The 16,454-nt window shown below is 35.8% G+C and overlaps 1 protein-coding gene and 1 long non-coding RNA gene across 2 annotated transcripts in view; both read left to right on the top strand.

Annotated features, from left to right (window-relative positions):
* Positions 1–16,454, top strand: part of LOC105389345 (serum response factor homolog) — a 217,102-nt gene that overhangs the window by 115,581 nt on the left and 85,067 nt on the right. The window lies entirely within an intron of this gene.
* Positions 5,486–6,986, top strand: LOC125490367. Its single transcript, XR_007267634.1, has 2 exons — positions 5,486–6,112; positions 6,390–6,986. It is a non-coding gene; the product is annotated as an uncharacterized LOC125490367 (long non-coding RNA).

Genomic DNA, 16,454 nt, shown 5'->3' on the forward strand with positions numbered 1-16,454 from the left:
TTGCTGATACAATGTAACTTTGAGGTAGAGCTACGATGATTTAGATACGATAATTATAACATTAAGGGCCTGTTCCACAATGTCTGGTTAGTGGCTATCTGTGAGATAAAATACATGCTGTCACTTTCTGTTATTATTTTTTTGACAGTGACAGCATGTATTTTATCTCACAGGTAGCTACTAACCAGACATTGTGGAACAAGGCCTAAGTATGTTAAGAATTTAGTACTGAATTTGCTAAACAACTGAAGTCTTGTTCATTTGTTTAGGCTTAGACCAAAGTACGGCCGTTATAAGTTTTTTTTTCTCAAAACATCTTACAACCTGTCGTACACGATACACAATAAATTTGCCGGAAAAAACTTTTTCATTTTCTCATTGCCAAATGTTATTTAAATCACCTCTGCAATAGACCTATTCTCCTCTTATGAGCTCCTAGTACACACAGCGAGGCGAGGCGTGGTGACCAGGAGTGCAGAAGTGGATGAGCGATGGCTCACTCTGTGTGTCCAGTGTCCGTGGATTATTGCCTCACTTTAACCTAATCGGTAGATGTGGATCTGAATAGCTCAACAACTAACCTAACCTAACCTACCAATGAACCATTTCACTCTGTCAATATCGGAAATGTGCGAGACAAATAATATATAAGTACTCGTATGTTAAAAAAATAAAAAAATACCTACTATTATAGACATATTCTCCTCTTATGAGCTCCTAGTACACACAGCGCGGCGAGGCGTGGTGACCAGGAGTGCAGGAGTGGATGAGAGATGGCTCGCTGCGGGACACGGACCACACGCTCACTCTGTGTTCAGTGTCCGTGGATTATTGCCTCATTTTAACATCGACTTACCTACTCTGCTATTATGTTTATGTGTCTCTTTTCATGAAAGTAAAGATACCTATAAACAAAGTGATCCTATAAGGGTTCGTTTTTTCCTTTTAAGGTATGGAACCCTAAAAACACTATGAATTTTCTTCTTTCATTTAAATCACCTCTCCAATAGACCTATTCTCCTCTTATGAGCTCCTAGTACACACAGCGAGGCGAGGCGTGGTGACCAGGAGTGCAGGAGTACATGAGAGATGGCCCGCTGCGGGACACGGACCACACGCTCACTCTGTGTCCAATGTCCGTGGATTATTGCCTCATTTTAACATTGTACTTGTGTAAATAAACATAATAATTACTCATATATTAAGTATAATTATGTAAAATACAATTTGAGGAATGAGTTTGTAATTGGATTTTGTTGTTATAGATTAATACTTACTAATAGCGATGACAAATTTAGGATCATAAAAATTAGACTGCAGCTGTAATGTTAACGTATATTTTTTATTTAAGTAAAAATATAAAAAAAAACACTACGATTTTTCAGAGCGAAATTTCATTTTATTTTTTTTATTTTATTATTTATTAACAAACACATATTGGTACATATAATTAACAGTATACAACACCACATAAGCCTTCAAAGGTTTGTGTGTGATGCGATTTTAATCTACCATACAAGTTATTTTTAAGTAATGATTATGATTTTAAGTAATGAATATGTGTAAATAATTATAAGGTGATGCGAATCTCGTAGTAGTAAGTAGATAAATCAATTTGTCTGCTTATACATAATTATAATAATATGTGAACTTCATATTCGTGATATTAAATCTGTTTTTAACCAAATAAGTCAAAGTTGTATGAGAGTACACAGTATCGATCTGTAGTTATTGAGAAAGCTCACGAATTATTAAATCAACTTAAAAACATGATTAAGGTTAACAGTAAGTAGTTAATCAACATTACCTTAAACATTACTCGAGCCAGTCAGACCCACATCTGCCGACCCATCTCCAGTCGCATCTGAACCATCGAAAGAAAGCAGAAGAGGACTTTCGTCCCCGTTTCACCCCGAGGCTGGGCCCAAATTTAAATAACCAATTACTCTCTACACCGTCTGTCGAAGATTTATCGATTAATTTGCCTTAACACTGATTGTGTGTTGAAATTTAAAATCGCCATTCGACTTTTAATTTCGGCGAGTGATCTTTCGTATGCGTAGTACCATTCATTTGCTGCACGTAAATATTTTAAGAGACCCTAAATGCGCATGTCATTTGCTGCTTTTAAGTTATTGGGCGGTGGAAACCGATGGGTTTATTATGAAGGCACAAAAGCGTTGTTTCATATATATTTAAATTTATTTCCTCTTATTCTTATCTGTAGCGGGTATCGATAGCTGGGGCTGATAACACTGACAGACAATTATGGTGATGGACTCTTAAACACTGCAATTTGGGAATTTTCATTCATATTTTATAATAAAGCAGGTGCTACAGCTATTACTTTTTAAGCTCTCTCTTCCATCCAAAAGTTGTAGTACAGATTGCTATAAGCAATAAAGCCGCCTATTTGTACTGTTTTTAAACGGTTATATTTAGCTCGACCCGTACGGTATTTATTTGTTTTTTTTTTTGTTTTGCGGGAAATAAAGAAAATCTTAATAAATGCATAGCATAGTAATATATACCATATACCACCAACCCGCACTAGGTCAGCGTGGTCGACTAGGCCTAAAAACCCTTCCTTCATTGGAAGGAGACCCGTGCCCAAGCAGTAGGGACGCGATGGGTTATGATGATATTAATATCTGCGTTATAATTATACTAAAAGTTTTGTTTTTGTTCCAGGTACGTACCTACATGGCCCTACTACTACATCACTAGTGTGATCGGGTGAGACTGAACACTATTATAATGTTGCAACAGATCACTCGCACGCTAATCCCTTTATTCAATTACCATAGTCCGCTCACAGGCTATGGCGCAGATAGGTCACTAGATCTAGATAATATATTAGGGCAGATTTTTCAATGGTCAGATAAACGTTATCTGAGGAATAAAATTGTTGATGTCACTGTCTAATACCAATATTCAGATGTGACAACATCAGAATTATTCCTCAGATAATTATCTGACCATTGTAGATGTAGCTCTGTATTCACGTGTTAGGGCTATTTTCAGGGAGTAACTACATCATTATGTTACGTCATAAATATATAAGTACCAGTTACGATAAGTACCACAGTTTACTTTATCTTCGCATGTGTGTTATTTATTTATTTTTATTTTATGAAGCATTTTCCAACCTACTAGACCATCTGTGTCTTAACCTGTGAGTAGTACAAACCAGTTGTTGCGCGGCGCAGCACAATCAAGCTCAATTACGTCTAAGTCTGTGCCGAGGGTGCAATCCGAATCAATTTGCGTGTGACGTCACCGACGCCTCGTGACGTCACTACGCAATCACAAGTGTCACAACACGCTGGGAACTGCATGACTCAGCTGTAATTGTATCTGTTTTAAATTTGGAGCGCGGCGAAGGGTCGCTTTCATAATGCCTGGTGTTTTGTTTCTACGGTAGTCTGTGGAAACTATTTGAGGTACTATTTCTCAGAATAATGACGCCCGCGCGCTTTTGTCTTAGCATGGTCTGTGTTTTCGCAAGTTTGACTGTCCTTCGGTGTTTATCGTGTTTATAATGCCGCTGTTTAGTGCTCATTTGTCTTTTTGAATACTACTGTACACAAAGGTCTGTTCAACGTTTTGTCATAATCATAAGAAAAATCTATATACTTATGCATGAGGATCATTTGGTCAACCAAACCTCTCTTTTTGTGTCAGATGGTAAAAAATAATGGTAGTCCACGGAAAATATTCCCTTCGCGACCAACCAACTACACTCAATTCCAATTTTAACACGAAATCAAGACGTTTGCGACATTTTGCTAGTGTTGTCCAATGCCCGGGTAGCGATGTTTTATATTTTAGAAACAAAATTACTTGAATTTTGTAGGTATCGATAGTAAAATATGTCTTAACAATTAGTATTTTATTTACAATTCTATAATTTTGTGTTCAATTAGGTACATTATATTATTCAGAAATATTATGCATGCGAATGAAACTGACTCATTTCATAAAAATCAGTACGAATATTACCAAAAACTAATGTAATGGCGTAATGCCCAATTTCTATAAAATATCGATAAGTAATGAGAGCATTCTAGAAAAGCACCACAATTACACTAGGTACTTATAAATAGTAAATTTAAGTACCGCAGCAATTGAATATCTTATTTGTATTAATATTTTATTTGTATATAATATATTACTGTCTAGGTGTAGATTATATCAGCTGTCTGGTACCGATATTACAGGCTCTGCCTAGTTTGGGGGCGGATCGGCGTGTCTGAGATGTCCCCACATACAGTATATAGGTAATTATTATTTTCTTCATAGTCCAAAATTTATATTTTATATCAATAACACAAGTTATCGATCGATAGCCTATCGACATACACCTGTACTTACCTACACTCTACAAGCTATTTTGCGGAATCTTCATACAATACATACTGCGGTTGTATTATTCTGTTTGCAGCCGCTGCTGAGAGGTGAAGTGTCAATCAGGTGCCATTGAGGCGTCAGAGTTGTTTATCACGCGTCCAGAGATGCATTTCTGCTACGACTCTGTATAGTGTATACAGGGTGTTAAAACAAGTATACAAGGGGTGATTTTGAATAAGTTTAGAGTATGACAGTTGAAATCAGACCAAGACGGAAATCAGCAGGATTATTGCCAACCGTCGCTAGGAGACGGCACTAGAAGAAGAAGAAGAAGATGACTGTTGAAAAAAGTATACTTTGGTCTACAGAAACTTCAACGGTCAGCGGTCACATTTTACTATCATCACAACACATCACATAGGTACATCAGGGTAAGTCCACCACGCTGGCCTAGTGCGGGTCGGTGGACTTTTTATATTAGATGATTTCCAAAAGTTGTTCACAATCCTATCGACTTACTGTACCGCGTTTATAACACCCTGTATTTACGCATACACACTCACATATCTTGTATCAGTCTGATAGTGGATATACTCGTAAGCTTCGATCAAGACTAGGGGGCTGGGGGGTCACTCTATATGACGAAACACTCAACAATCGGAGCTCTGCTGCGCGAGCCACGACTCTGTCTCATTGTAATAAACGTGCCGATTGCACGACAGCTCTTGTTCGTTCGTTTTTCGTCAGTATAGAATAACCCTCCTGCTACGTGATTGGGTCACACTTCACCTATGCGCATAGGTGTCCAATAAATGAAATTGAAACTATTAATTAACATCATACCTAGGGTCACTTTGTTATTTAGAGCAGATAACGACAGCTGAGTAAAAGTTGGTTTAACTTTGGTTTACCATATTCAAATCATTAATTAAAGTATTGATAAATTAAGTAGATGTAGGTACATATAAGCTTTTAAGAACAATACCTCGAAACCATTAAAGTAATTATGGTAAGTAAACTAGATCGGAACAGAACGTGCTTGTTAACTGTTAAAGCCCGGATTCACAACACTAATCAATCTAATCACCGATTTTACCGCCGTTTACCCACACCACGGTTACTGCAATCAATTAAATGGGCCATTATTTTATTTTAGGGACAATTATCGGTCCCCTACAAAGAAACATTTTAAAAAAATTAAATAATGAAATTCAGGAATATAGCTACCGTCTGTAGCAATTAAATAAGACACCGGTCACAGAAAATATAATGAATTTATGTAAAATACTTTATTTATTTACAAATTACGGTAACTCTGTTGTTGTTTTTGGTAACGCAATTGTTTTTCATACAAAAATTGTCTGTCCCTCGAAGCGAGTCATATGAAACAAACACAACGTGTGTAAAAAATTATAATGGAAACAATTTTTTTGAATATTATAACGAATATGTCATTATTTAAACTTTACTTCACGGTAATATTCATGATTTTATATGAACATATTATGGGACAATTAATATTCCTGGCCGAGTCCCCAAGCCTAAGAAAAAATCCACCTACACTAGGTTACCCTAGGAAATTCAATCATAAATAAACTTTTTTTCACTTTCTTACACCTAAGATCATTTGAATGGCTGTGTATTTGTATCGGAGTGCAGGAAGGAGAGCGGGACGGATAAAATGACCAAGTCTTTCGGATGAGAGTCCTGGAGAGAAGCGCGTGTATTTATTGTGACGCCACTGAGTTACCGGCGACATACGGTGAGTTTTATAGATATTTATTATTTTATTTCATGCAATATATGTAATAATTAGTAACAATTATTAGGGCATTTTGATATCCCATGTATGTGTATTCATTTAAGTACTAACTTCAAATAGGTTATTGTTTTACAACTGCGTTACCGCTACACTTCGTTACTTTTTCAGTAACGCAGTTGTAGCTATAGTAACTCAGGGGTTTTTCTTATAGTTTTCAGGTATCTGTTACTCAATTTATGGTACAAATATAACATTTGAGCATATTATATTGTTACAGTATAACATTTCAGACTCAATGGCGTAAACAGCGGCTGAAAAACAACGGCTTTATAGGCAAAAAAAATGAGAAATATTTCTTAGTATTAAGTTGTTATATTTTCAGCGATTTTAATGTTTGATATTAAACAAAGAGTTCTGTTAATTTTAGTTTGATAGTTTTTTTCACATTATGATTAGTTTTAATTGAAGAAAGTATAAAGATTGTGATTGAGAAACCACTGTGTTACCAATTAACCACTGCGTTATCTATTTGTCCCTCGTTTCCTGAGAGTATTCACAAACATTTTAGCTACTCTATATTAGAAAGAATGTTAAACTAAATATAATAATTATAATTCACCTTATTTAGAGCTATTTCTAAAACTTTGAGCAAAAAATTATGATTATTTTGTCCTTTTTTCGAAAAGTATTGCATCAAAACTTATTGATTGGTAACGCAGTGGGAAACTTTATTATAGAATGAATAACAAAACTGAGAATATTTCGTAATTTAAACTGTTAGATTAATGTTTTTTTTCTTACTTTTTATCTGGTATATGTTTACGAACCAAAATATATGTTCCTAACAATAAAACATAATTTTGTATGAAAGTAACGCAGTAGTATTTTTTTCTCATCGTTCCTCGATTAAACGTCAATAACTTTAAGAAATAGCAAGAAAACATCGCTGCAAATGTATTTAATGAATAATATAAATGTTAATTAACATAAATAAATATTAAAAGGTTAATTAATAAGAAGTTTATTTTTGAAAAAAATATCTGTAAAAGTATGTCAAATTGTACCCAAAATAAAATAATGGCCCAAATAATAGTTCACCTCAATATGAACGGCTAAGCTCATTTTAATAATTGTTTACAAGTAGGAGCGTAACATAGAAGCGATCCGGTTCCCTAGACTCATAATCGAGAAATTTCCTGACGCCTGTATCTACAACATCGATACAATCGAACGAAACCTCTCGAGAGAATCGCTAATCGCACCCAATTAATCTAAATATGTTTCGCCGCGCTCTCGAACTCATAATAGTGTAATTATTAATATTAATTTTCATACGAAACTGCGATAAACGCGATTTTTCTGAGTAGCTCTTAAAGTATACACCGTTAAAGTGGTTCGCGGAATCGATTCAAGATGGCGGCCGGGAAAGAATCGATTCTGTTTGACATGTGACATGTGAATATAACAACATCAGAATATACCTAACAGAGAGTAGATTATATGCTTTTTGCGTTATTATCGATGTTTGTTTACGATTAATAAAATTGTCGGATTCAATCAGTACGTCAGGTGTTATTAAAATATATTTTCTGTGCTAAAGAAATAAGTGAAGCGAAGTGTTTTTGTTATGTTAATTATTTTGCAAATCCCTGAGGAGTGGGGGCTATGAAACGCGCGGGAGGAGGTTATTAACATAACCTATGAATAATCTGGGGAGTGTTCGTGTGATCTTCGTCCCGGGGTTGGATTAGAATTATCGATCTACCCTCATGTATATTCTCCTTCACTGACGGCGACATCTTTGAATTTACAATAAGTAGGTAAGTCATATTGTAAAGAGAAAGATTGTAAAAATATAACGGAGAGAGCATTATTTATTGGGTAAAATTACAACCGACTGTTTTAGATTGTGATAGGTAAGTCCAGTATGGATTCAATTACCTACTTTCCAATTCCTTGCTGCCTGTGCTAGCTGTGCTGCCTTTTGGTTTCAATAGGTATTTCTTTGGGTTCTCCGCTGAGCAGCATTAGACACGCCAACCTCATACCATCCTCCACCAGCGGGGTTATCACCACCGAAACAATCCTTAAGCAGTGTCTCTCACTTGTCACATAATATGACGAAGTTTGTATGGATCTGACAGATGTTTGACAGGCGAGTGACGCTGCTTAAGGATTGTTAGTTGCTAATGTGTACTGTGTGTACGGTAGCGGTTCGCATCCTTACGTATAAAAATAAGTGTAAAACACGGCAATGCGGCCCGCTGGTTGCGTGGCCACCCGCCATGATGGATTCCTGCGATTTTCTCGTCAAAACGCGCGCGGCGACGTGAAAATCACCCGATTTACGACGCGAATAAAAACGCACCGGCCGAGAGTACGCCGGGAAGTGGGAGAGCTTCATAGCATTCACTATTGCGTTATACATAACGCAAATGCAAGGATCGAGCCTTTGTGAAAAGGTGGCAGACGCATTATGTTGACAATCAACAAGTAATTGTAAAATTGAACGTAGAATAATTTATGAATCTATGTGATATAATAATATAATTATCCATTATACAGCTGAAAATCAAAGCCTCCATAATTTTTTTGTCAAATGACATCAGTGAGTAGCAATAAATTGCAGGGGCTGCTTTTATAATTCATGGTAAAACAATTAACAGTAAAGACAGTAACAGCAACTAACAGTATTTTTGGCTCAGCAATAAATTACTTATAATTAAATAGTGTAACTATGAGTTATTATTTAATATATCTTTTATTATTTTAACTTAACAGTTTGTTTTGCGTCAGTAGTTTATATGTGATGTGTGCATGAAGTGCCAAAAAAACGGGTTCGTTGATGTAAAAAGAGTGAAACATTAAAATTTGCTTCACCGAACAGCGTGACCGCACTGCCACAATTTCACCATGCGAGACAAATAAATTGCTATCACAGCGTGTTAATTTATATAAATTTACCCGCGTGGGATGCGCCGCGACGGGTGAAAGGTTTTTGTGGAAAGCTGTCATTTACGATGATCGGTTTTGTTGTAAGTTGAGTGGGTCAGCCTGTGCCATGGACCTAATTATAAGGCTTCTCCATGTCACATGCTGCGCCTCATAGTTCTCTCTTAAGACGCCCTACAATTTGGGGTTACTTCACTCCTTTTTACAAGAATATAATCCTTCAGGGGCACCTCCACCCTTTTTTATTTCGGATACTTTCCTACTTTGTCTACTTTGCCACTTCGCCTACTTCGCCTACTTTGCTACTTCGTCTACTTGTCATGTCATATTACAAGTAAGTGTACAAGTATACACGAAAATGACTTAATTTATTTCATTGTTTCTTTCTTATTACATACAACTAGTTACATATACCTACTAATTTTATTATTCTTTTTGTTGTGCAAATAAAGTGTATTCTATCTATCTATTTATCATCAGTCCAATTGGTTTCATGCTACCATAGATCATAACCACCCTGACTTGGAGAAGGCATTGTCCTGTGCAGAGGGCTATTAATGGGCTGTTTGGTTTTTTTATCAAGTTAATATATAAAATACAGTATATCTTCGGTATATGAAAACAGATAGTACACCGCCTTTTCCTTTAATGACCAATACATTGTAGCTCTGTGTCCGGTTTAAAAGATCTTTAAACATTAGGTTCTTATAATTAATCCGTACAGTCCAGATACTAGAACAACCAGTCCTGTGTTTTACTTCGACAGATGTTCTTCTTTTATACAATGGGACATCTCACACACGTATCACATATCTCTCACCACGACCGTCCCACCCAAGAATTAGGCAGTCTGTTCTACTATAGTAGTTAGATAGGTAATATAGGTAGGTACTCAACCAAAAATAAAAATATAGGTCGATAGATATACAGGGTAAAAATACTTCAGGGTCTTTTTCTTTGGTAGGTCAATTTATCCTTCATACTAAGCAACTGTATAATAATGAGGAAATAATATTTTTATTAATACAGAAACAATCACATCGTATTGTATGCTTATAATTATCAAGTACAAATAACACAATGTATGTATTAAGTTAAGTGATGATACAAGTTGGCTAGACAGACATTTCCTGCCTTGTAGACAGTGATTATCATACATCTACAATAAGTATGTACTTAAACAGTCATCCTATCATCGATAGACTAATCACAATGATTATGAAAATTAACACCTTAAGTAAGATACGATTTTTATAAGTTCGCTGATCTCGAAGAATGTTTGTTAAGGTGATTACGGTTAGAATACGATTTGGCTGTGGGATAAGTTGTGAGAGATCTGTTCTGATTCTACAGCGTGTTCAAAGTTATAATAATAAAAAGAAAACATTTATTTCATACATTTTAATATAAAACCACCCATATACATATTTGTGTTGTGACACTACATGTCATGCATATCTTTTTAGTTATGGGAGACTGTGGATTACATATCTTTGCGTTTAAATAGTTTTCAATATCTAAATTATAAAGAGTAAATTAATGCATAGGTATTTAGTTTTGGAGCCGTTGTGTTATTATATGTACTCTACTATATTTCGAGTAAAGTACAATCTGAAGATAGCTATTTCCAAAAAAGATTATAACACACACCAAAATCCAACGCACAATTTCTATGAATGACAAATAAGAAATGATCAGACAACCGATCATTACACCTCTTCCGATCATTAGAGGGCAATTGAATCGAGTGATCCGATCGATCCCTAATGAAACGGTTCACCGATTGATCGATTTCGGCGATGACTATCGAGTGATTTTTTTTTCAAATCGATGGGTGTGTTATTAAATATTGTGTTTTGTAATTTGAAGTTCTGTTTGAGCTTAGTTATTTTATATATTTAATTGTCGGTTGTTGAACTGTGCTATTTGGATTAAAGTGTGAGTGAGTGTAATACAGTATTACCACAAGAAAGTTTAAACAGCGTGTTGGAAACGCTTCCACAGGGACCAGGCTTAGAAGGTCTTTTCTACATAATAGTTTTAGTTATGTACATAGGTTTAGTTTGTTTTGTGTATAATATATAGGTAGTTTAGTTTGTAACATTCTCTATTATTAGGCTTAAGTTACTACCTCATAATAATATATTGTAATATTTCCTCTAATTTAAATTAAAAAAAAATTGAAAATTGTTTAAACATTGATACGGTATGCTACAGATGCAAGCAGGGCCGTAAGTCTGCAAAATTTTATACAAAATGTGTCAATTGGATATAAACAAGAGGAAATTACATTAGATGATTCCTTAAAAATCATCGTATGCTCATAATTTTCTTGAATGTCAATTTCAAATTTCAATACATACATTTTATATTTACTTACGTAGATAAGATCCCCAAAAGAACTGTATATTTATGTGATTTATCTACCAAATAATCTATCTACAATATGTACTATAACCTTGTTAATGTCAATACTGTATCTGTATTTGGGTTTCCCATACATATGCCTTGATAATTTTAGTATTATTAGGTGTGTACTTATAACCAATTAAGGTTTTTTTATAACATGCGATTTATGACACTAAAACGAAACGAAAGTACCTACAATAGAGGAGAAAAGTGGAGCTTTCTTTAACATATTTTATTGATGATATCTCGCCATGAATGAACCGCTCCGTATCTCACGTTATTAACATCATAAGCGGCTTCTTTAAAAAGGAAACGAACCAACTCACAAATCCAACCATATCTTTTAGCCTTTAAGGTCTACAATCGTAATTAGATGAGTAATTTCGTGACTTAACAATATGGAATGAGTTGAAAATATTTGTAATGTAATGACATGTACTTAAGACTCATAAGTTGTGTATCTCTTGCTGGTTCTTTAATAACACGTAGGTTTTTAGTTTATTGACACCGCTGAAAAAAAGCAACTATAAAACTTATGTGAATATCTCCTTAATGTTTTTACTGGTGTCCTAAGCTAGACCATTTCTCATCACTCTGCTGGTCCACTGCAGGGTGCGCTCTATTTTCAAGGGTCGCAAATCAAATCTTATTCACTAAGTCACTCTCTCTCGCTTTACCCTTACTTACATTCTGTTTAAACTTACAGCAGTTAATATCTATGTACCACTAGAATAAATCCATGCAGAATTTCAGCCAAGTATGCTCACATCTTATATCTAATCAAAGTCAAAGTTGTAGTAAAATATAAAACGATCTAGACTACCGCATACTTCGCGTAGATAAGTGTCGATATCGGTAGGTAAAACAATCGGGTAAGGAAGCCAAGTCGGCACCTCGCATTACTTTCTACTGATAACCGCCGTCTACTATTATACTTTGTTATTCAAGCAGTGCAGCAGCAGGCATTTTAAGGGATATAACCTTAGATTAACAATATACGAACAAGATGGAGTGTCAGTGCAAAAGAACGTCTAGACAAATAACCCCCAAATTACTATCGAAATGACTATTATATTTTTATGACTATCCCTTCATTTTGAAAAAAAATATATATATCTGTCGTGTATTTTATGCTCTATTATCTTTATTACATTACATACAAAAACATTACTAATACCCACAACTAACAATTAACTAATTAAACCAAACCAATTTACTAAATCACACCGCACTCTCAGCCCTACATTTTTCCTGAACAGATAACAGAATAGAAAGCAAATAGAAATAGCTTGTTGTAATCTTCGGCCGTTCGGCGGCGCTTCAGCATCTTAGTTCGCAAAGGCGCCGCTAGATGGCAATGGCGGCGATTAGATGCGCGCGCGCAGGATTTACTGCCGGGGTGTGCGCAGACGCAGTATCGCGCACTATAAATTAGAAATTCGTTAGATAGAGACGTCGTCAGTGCATTCCAATTATATTGTTTTAACGCGATCCGTTTGTGGTGTGCGTAAGATTAATTGCTTGGTTTGGCTGGGTTTAATAGTATTGCCATGGATTGCTGAGGAATTGGAGATATGTTGAGGGTGTAATTTTATGTGTGAACTAGCACTTCGTGTTAGCAGGACGTGTCATCATACCCGGTATACTGCAAATGTCACTATGGGTTTATAATCTCAGAAATCGTAATCATTGGATCGTAAAAGAGTTGTAGAGGTGTATTTTGATTTGTTACTATTATTAAATATTATAATGAAATATTTTAAAATATTGTATTCATAATAAAATAAGCGATACAGGTCGTACCCGAAACCTCTCAAAGGAGTACACAGAAAAGCATCAAAGCTATCTTTATTTCTGACAAAATTTTAACTACAACTTAAGATGTTTGACATCAAGAAGAAACATAATAAGTACTTTTTATCTTACTTAATTGACTTATGTAGTGGTTATTAAATTAAATATTTATCTTTATTATAGTTAAAGGTTCTAACTTGCACTAGCGATTCGGCTACGGCTACAAATTCTAATTCCCATACAAAAGAATTCAACGCGGGTCGAAACTTTCAAAATGACTCGTATCGACTAACTTTCGCCAGAATGAGCCATAGATAAGGTTTACGTTGTTATTATGTTTGATTATTTTAGGCACATAAGAATTTAAGTTTAATCAGGTATCCATAAGTACTTGAAATGTCAAAGCAACTACGACTGTTGGACTTTAGCTTTTTAAACAGTTAGATCTGATACTACTGCGGTTATCAAACTCGTAGGCATAGTTAAAGTTATGTAGTTAGTATAGTACTTATTATATTGGTGTTGGTTATGTGTGCCTCTGTACATACATACATTGTATGAGCGAAATACACCATCGATCATCTAGCTGTATTCTACAACTTATTTTTATCTTTTAATCGCTGCAATTTAAGAGGAAACATCGTCATATCTCCGACATATCACGCGTCATCGCGATACGCGAATCATGGAACAATCGCGAGAGCGTTTAAAACACAGTTCATCATTATCTCTAATTGACGTCCGTCGCACAATGTCGCTCGGCCTAGGGCAAAAACTATAATCTATCGATTCTTTCGTCTGTTGGAGTTTTTGTTTCTGAACGCATGCCGAGCGATCAGCGAGCCTACTTCTGAACTCAAATTTAATTCTTGGTCGGATCTACTGCGACTATTACAGAGAATTGGGATATTTCTAGGGTAAAAATTTTCATTTTTCTTTAATGAAAAGGAGGTATTGTTTGAATGAAGGAGACTATTGGATACGATTTCAAAAGTGCCCCGCCAGGCACGCTGAAATTGCGCGGCAAAAATGCAACGCCAATTACAATAAGCATGTGCAGATATATTTCAACTTCTATACGTCACCGAACGCACTTTACGCCGCAAAAAATGTAATCGGACTCATGAATTAATCATGAGAGCCACGACAAATAGTGTAGGTAAAGGTCGGTAGCTTTTTAATAAATGCGTACGGATCACCTGTTTCATTGGCTGGCTGGAGAGTTTAAAAAGTGAATACAATGACAGTTCGGTATGTTACGGATTTATGACAGTTCCATTTTTGAATTTCCCGCCGTGCGGCGTGAGAGAGCGTCGGCGGCGGCGGCGCGCGGCGCACTGAGCCACTCCCCGCCCCGCCTCCGCCCCGCCCTCTTTCCGAACCTAACTTCACTCCGCTTCGGAAAACGGGGGAAACTCGAGCCTTCATAGTGGGGCCTTCCACTGGTGGGGCCACAATATGTCACTGTGGTGCGCTGCCAATCGTACGGATGAATGATTATTTACAGATCGATTTCAATGCTGCCTGATTAGAGACTGACATGTTGATGCTTTTGACATTCTGTCTGTCCAATGTTGCTCTAATAACGAGTAGTGGTATATATCTATGTGCCTGACTGTTCGTTTAATAGTCAACAATGCGTGGCTTATGAGTTGTTTAGTTTAAAGTAATTGGCGTTGTAGATTATCTGATTATGTTCGCGCACCGAAACCACAAACGTAAGAAAATTCAGCAAGAAGCAAATGATTGAATTTAATTTAACATTATAAATACTAGCAACATACATATACATGGTGTTCGCAGCGTGACCGTCCAAAAAACAGTAACACAAATGTTGGTAGCCAGAACGGGCGCCGGGAAAAAAGAAAATCTGTTTTAACATGTAAAACTATGCCGCAGTGTTGCTGGCTGGTACATTTCCCGAGGGGCACGTGAGATATTGAATTGACGTTGTGTTGGAGTGGAGTGCATAGTTCATTGGTGGCGGAAAAATTATAGCAGCTTAGCCACCAGTTTAAAATACTAAATAAATAAGTAAAAAATTAGGTATTTTCAGTTCTTTTAGCTGGTTGTTGTGTGTTTAGGTATCGATAATTATCTACATATAACCTGTGTGACTGTAGTAGTAAAAATTAGAAAATGCCATGTCTGTGTCGCACTTTTAAGGCGACTGACAGGGGTTTTTAGGTCTCAGCTTTCGCTATTAAAACTTTAATAGTATACTGGTATTTTTAAGAAAAAAATTCCTTTTCTTTAGCAAAAAACCCTTTACTTTTATTTTTTAACTTTACCTTAGTTTCATGATAGCTTCAGCCAGAAGCGTGTATACTCGCGAAAATAAGGCAAAAAATCGGTACGACACAAAGTATCACTTACAGACACGTAACCCTCCCCCCTGTAAGCTAAAATACTAAAAGGCATCCCTCCAAAGCAGTGCCGGATGCATTTAAAAATGCATTCCCTCCCGAGCTGGTGATTTCCCAGGGGGGGAGCCCTACTCTCCAATCTTTGTACAGATTTTCAATCTGATATTCTCCTGTTTCGAAGGTTCAAGTTTATGAGTTTGGGTTTTTCGATTTTCTTCGTGATTTTTTTAGAGTAAGATCGGTTTTACTTTTTCTGTGAATGCTTATGTAATATTAAGTATTACTTTTACGTTTACAGTTTTACTTTTTTTCTAGGTACAATAATACATAAAAACTGCATTTCATAAATCTGTCGCTGAAACAGAATTTAACTAGGTATTCATTTCTTTACACGGTAGGTAATTTCTGATGATTCTAAATGCAAAAAGCACCCATTTTAATGCTATTCTCCAGGACTCTACAACTATTTAACATTCGAAGTTTGTATTTTCCACTCGAAATTAAGAAAAACTTAAACGTGTTGTCTGTAGAGTTTGCGGGTAGAGTCAACTAGAATACTATTATACCAGTACCAATTTTGTATCAGTGATTCACTTGAGCTACCTATAAAAAAGTAGAATGGCATATGTAGGTAATTATTTATTGAACTAATCGTAATTATGCCGACTACAAACAAATCTCAAATTCTCGCATAGCTTTGTAACACGATTCCGCTAATTCCATTGCAGACGCTATCTAATTCTGTAACCATAGCTAAGATAGACGCGGCTAGAATTACAATAGAGCGACCCATAGACAACACAAAGCAATTTTCCGCCGTG

This window comes from Plutella xylostella, chromosome 23 (assembly GCF_932276165.1).
Source record: "Plutella xylostella chromosome 23, ilPluXylo3.1, whole genome shotgun sequence".
In the NCBI taxonomy this organism is placed as follows: domain Eukaryota; kingdom Metazoa; phylum Arthropoda; class Insecta; order Lepidoptera; family Plutellidae; genus Plutella; species Plutella xylostella.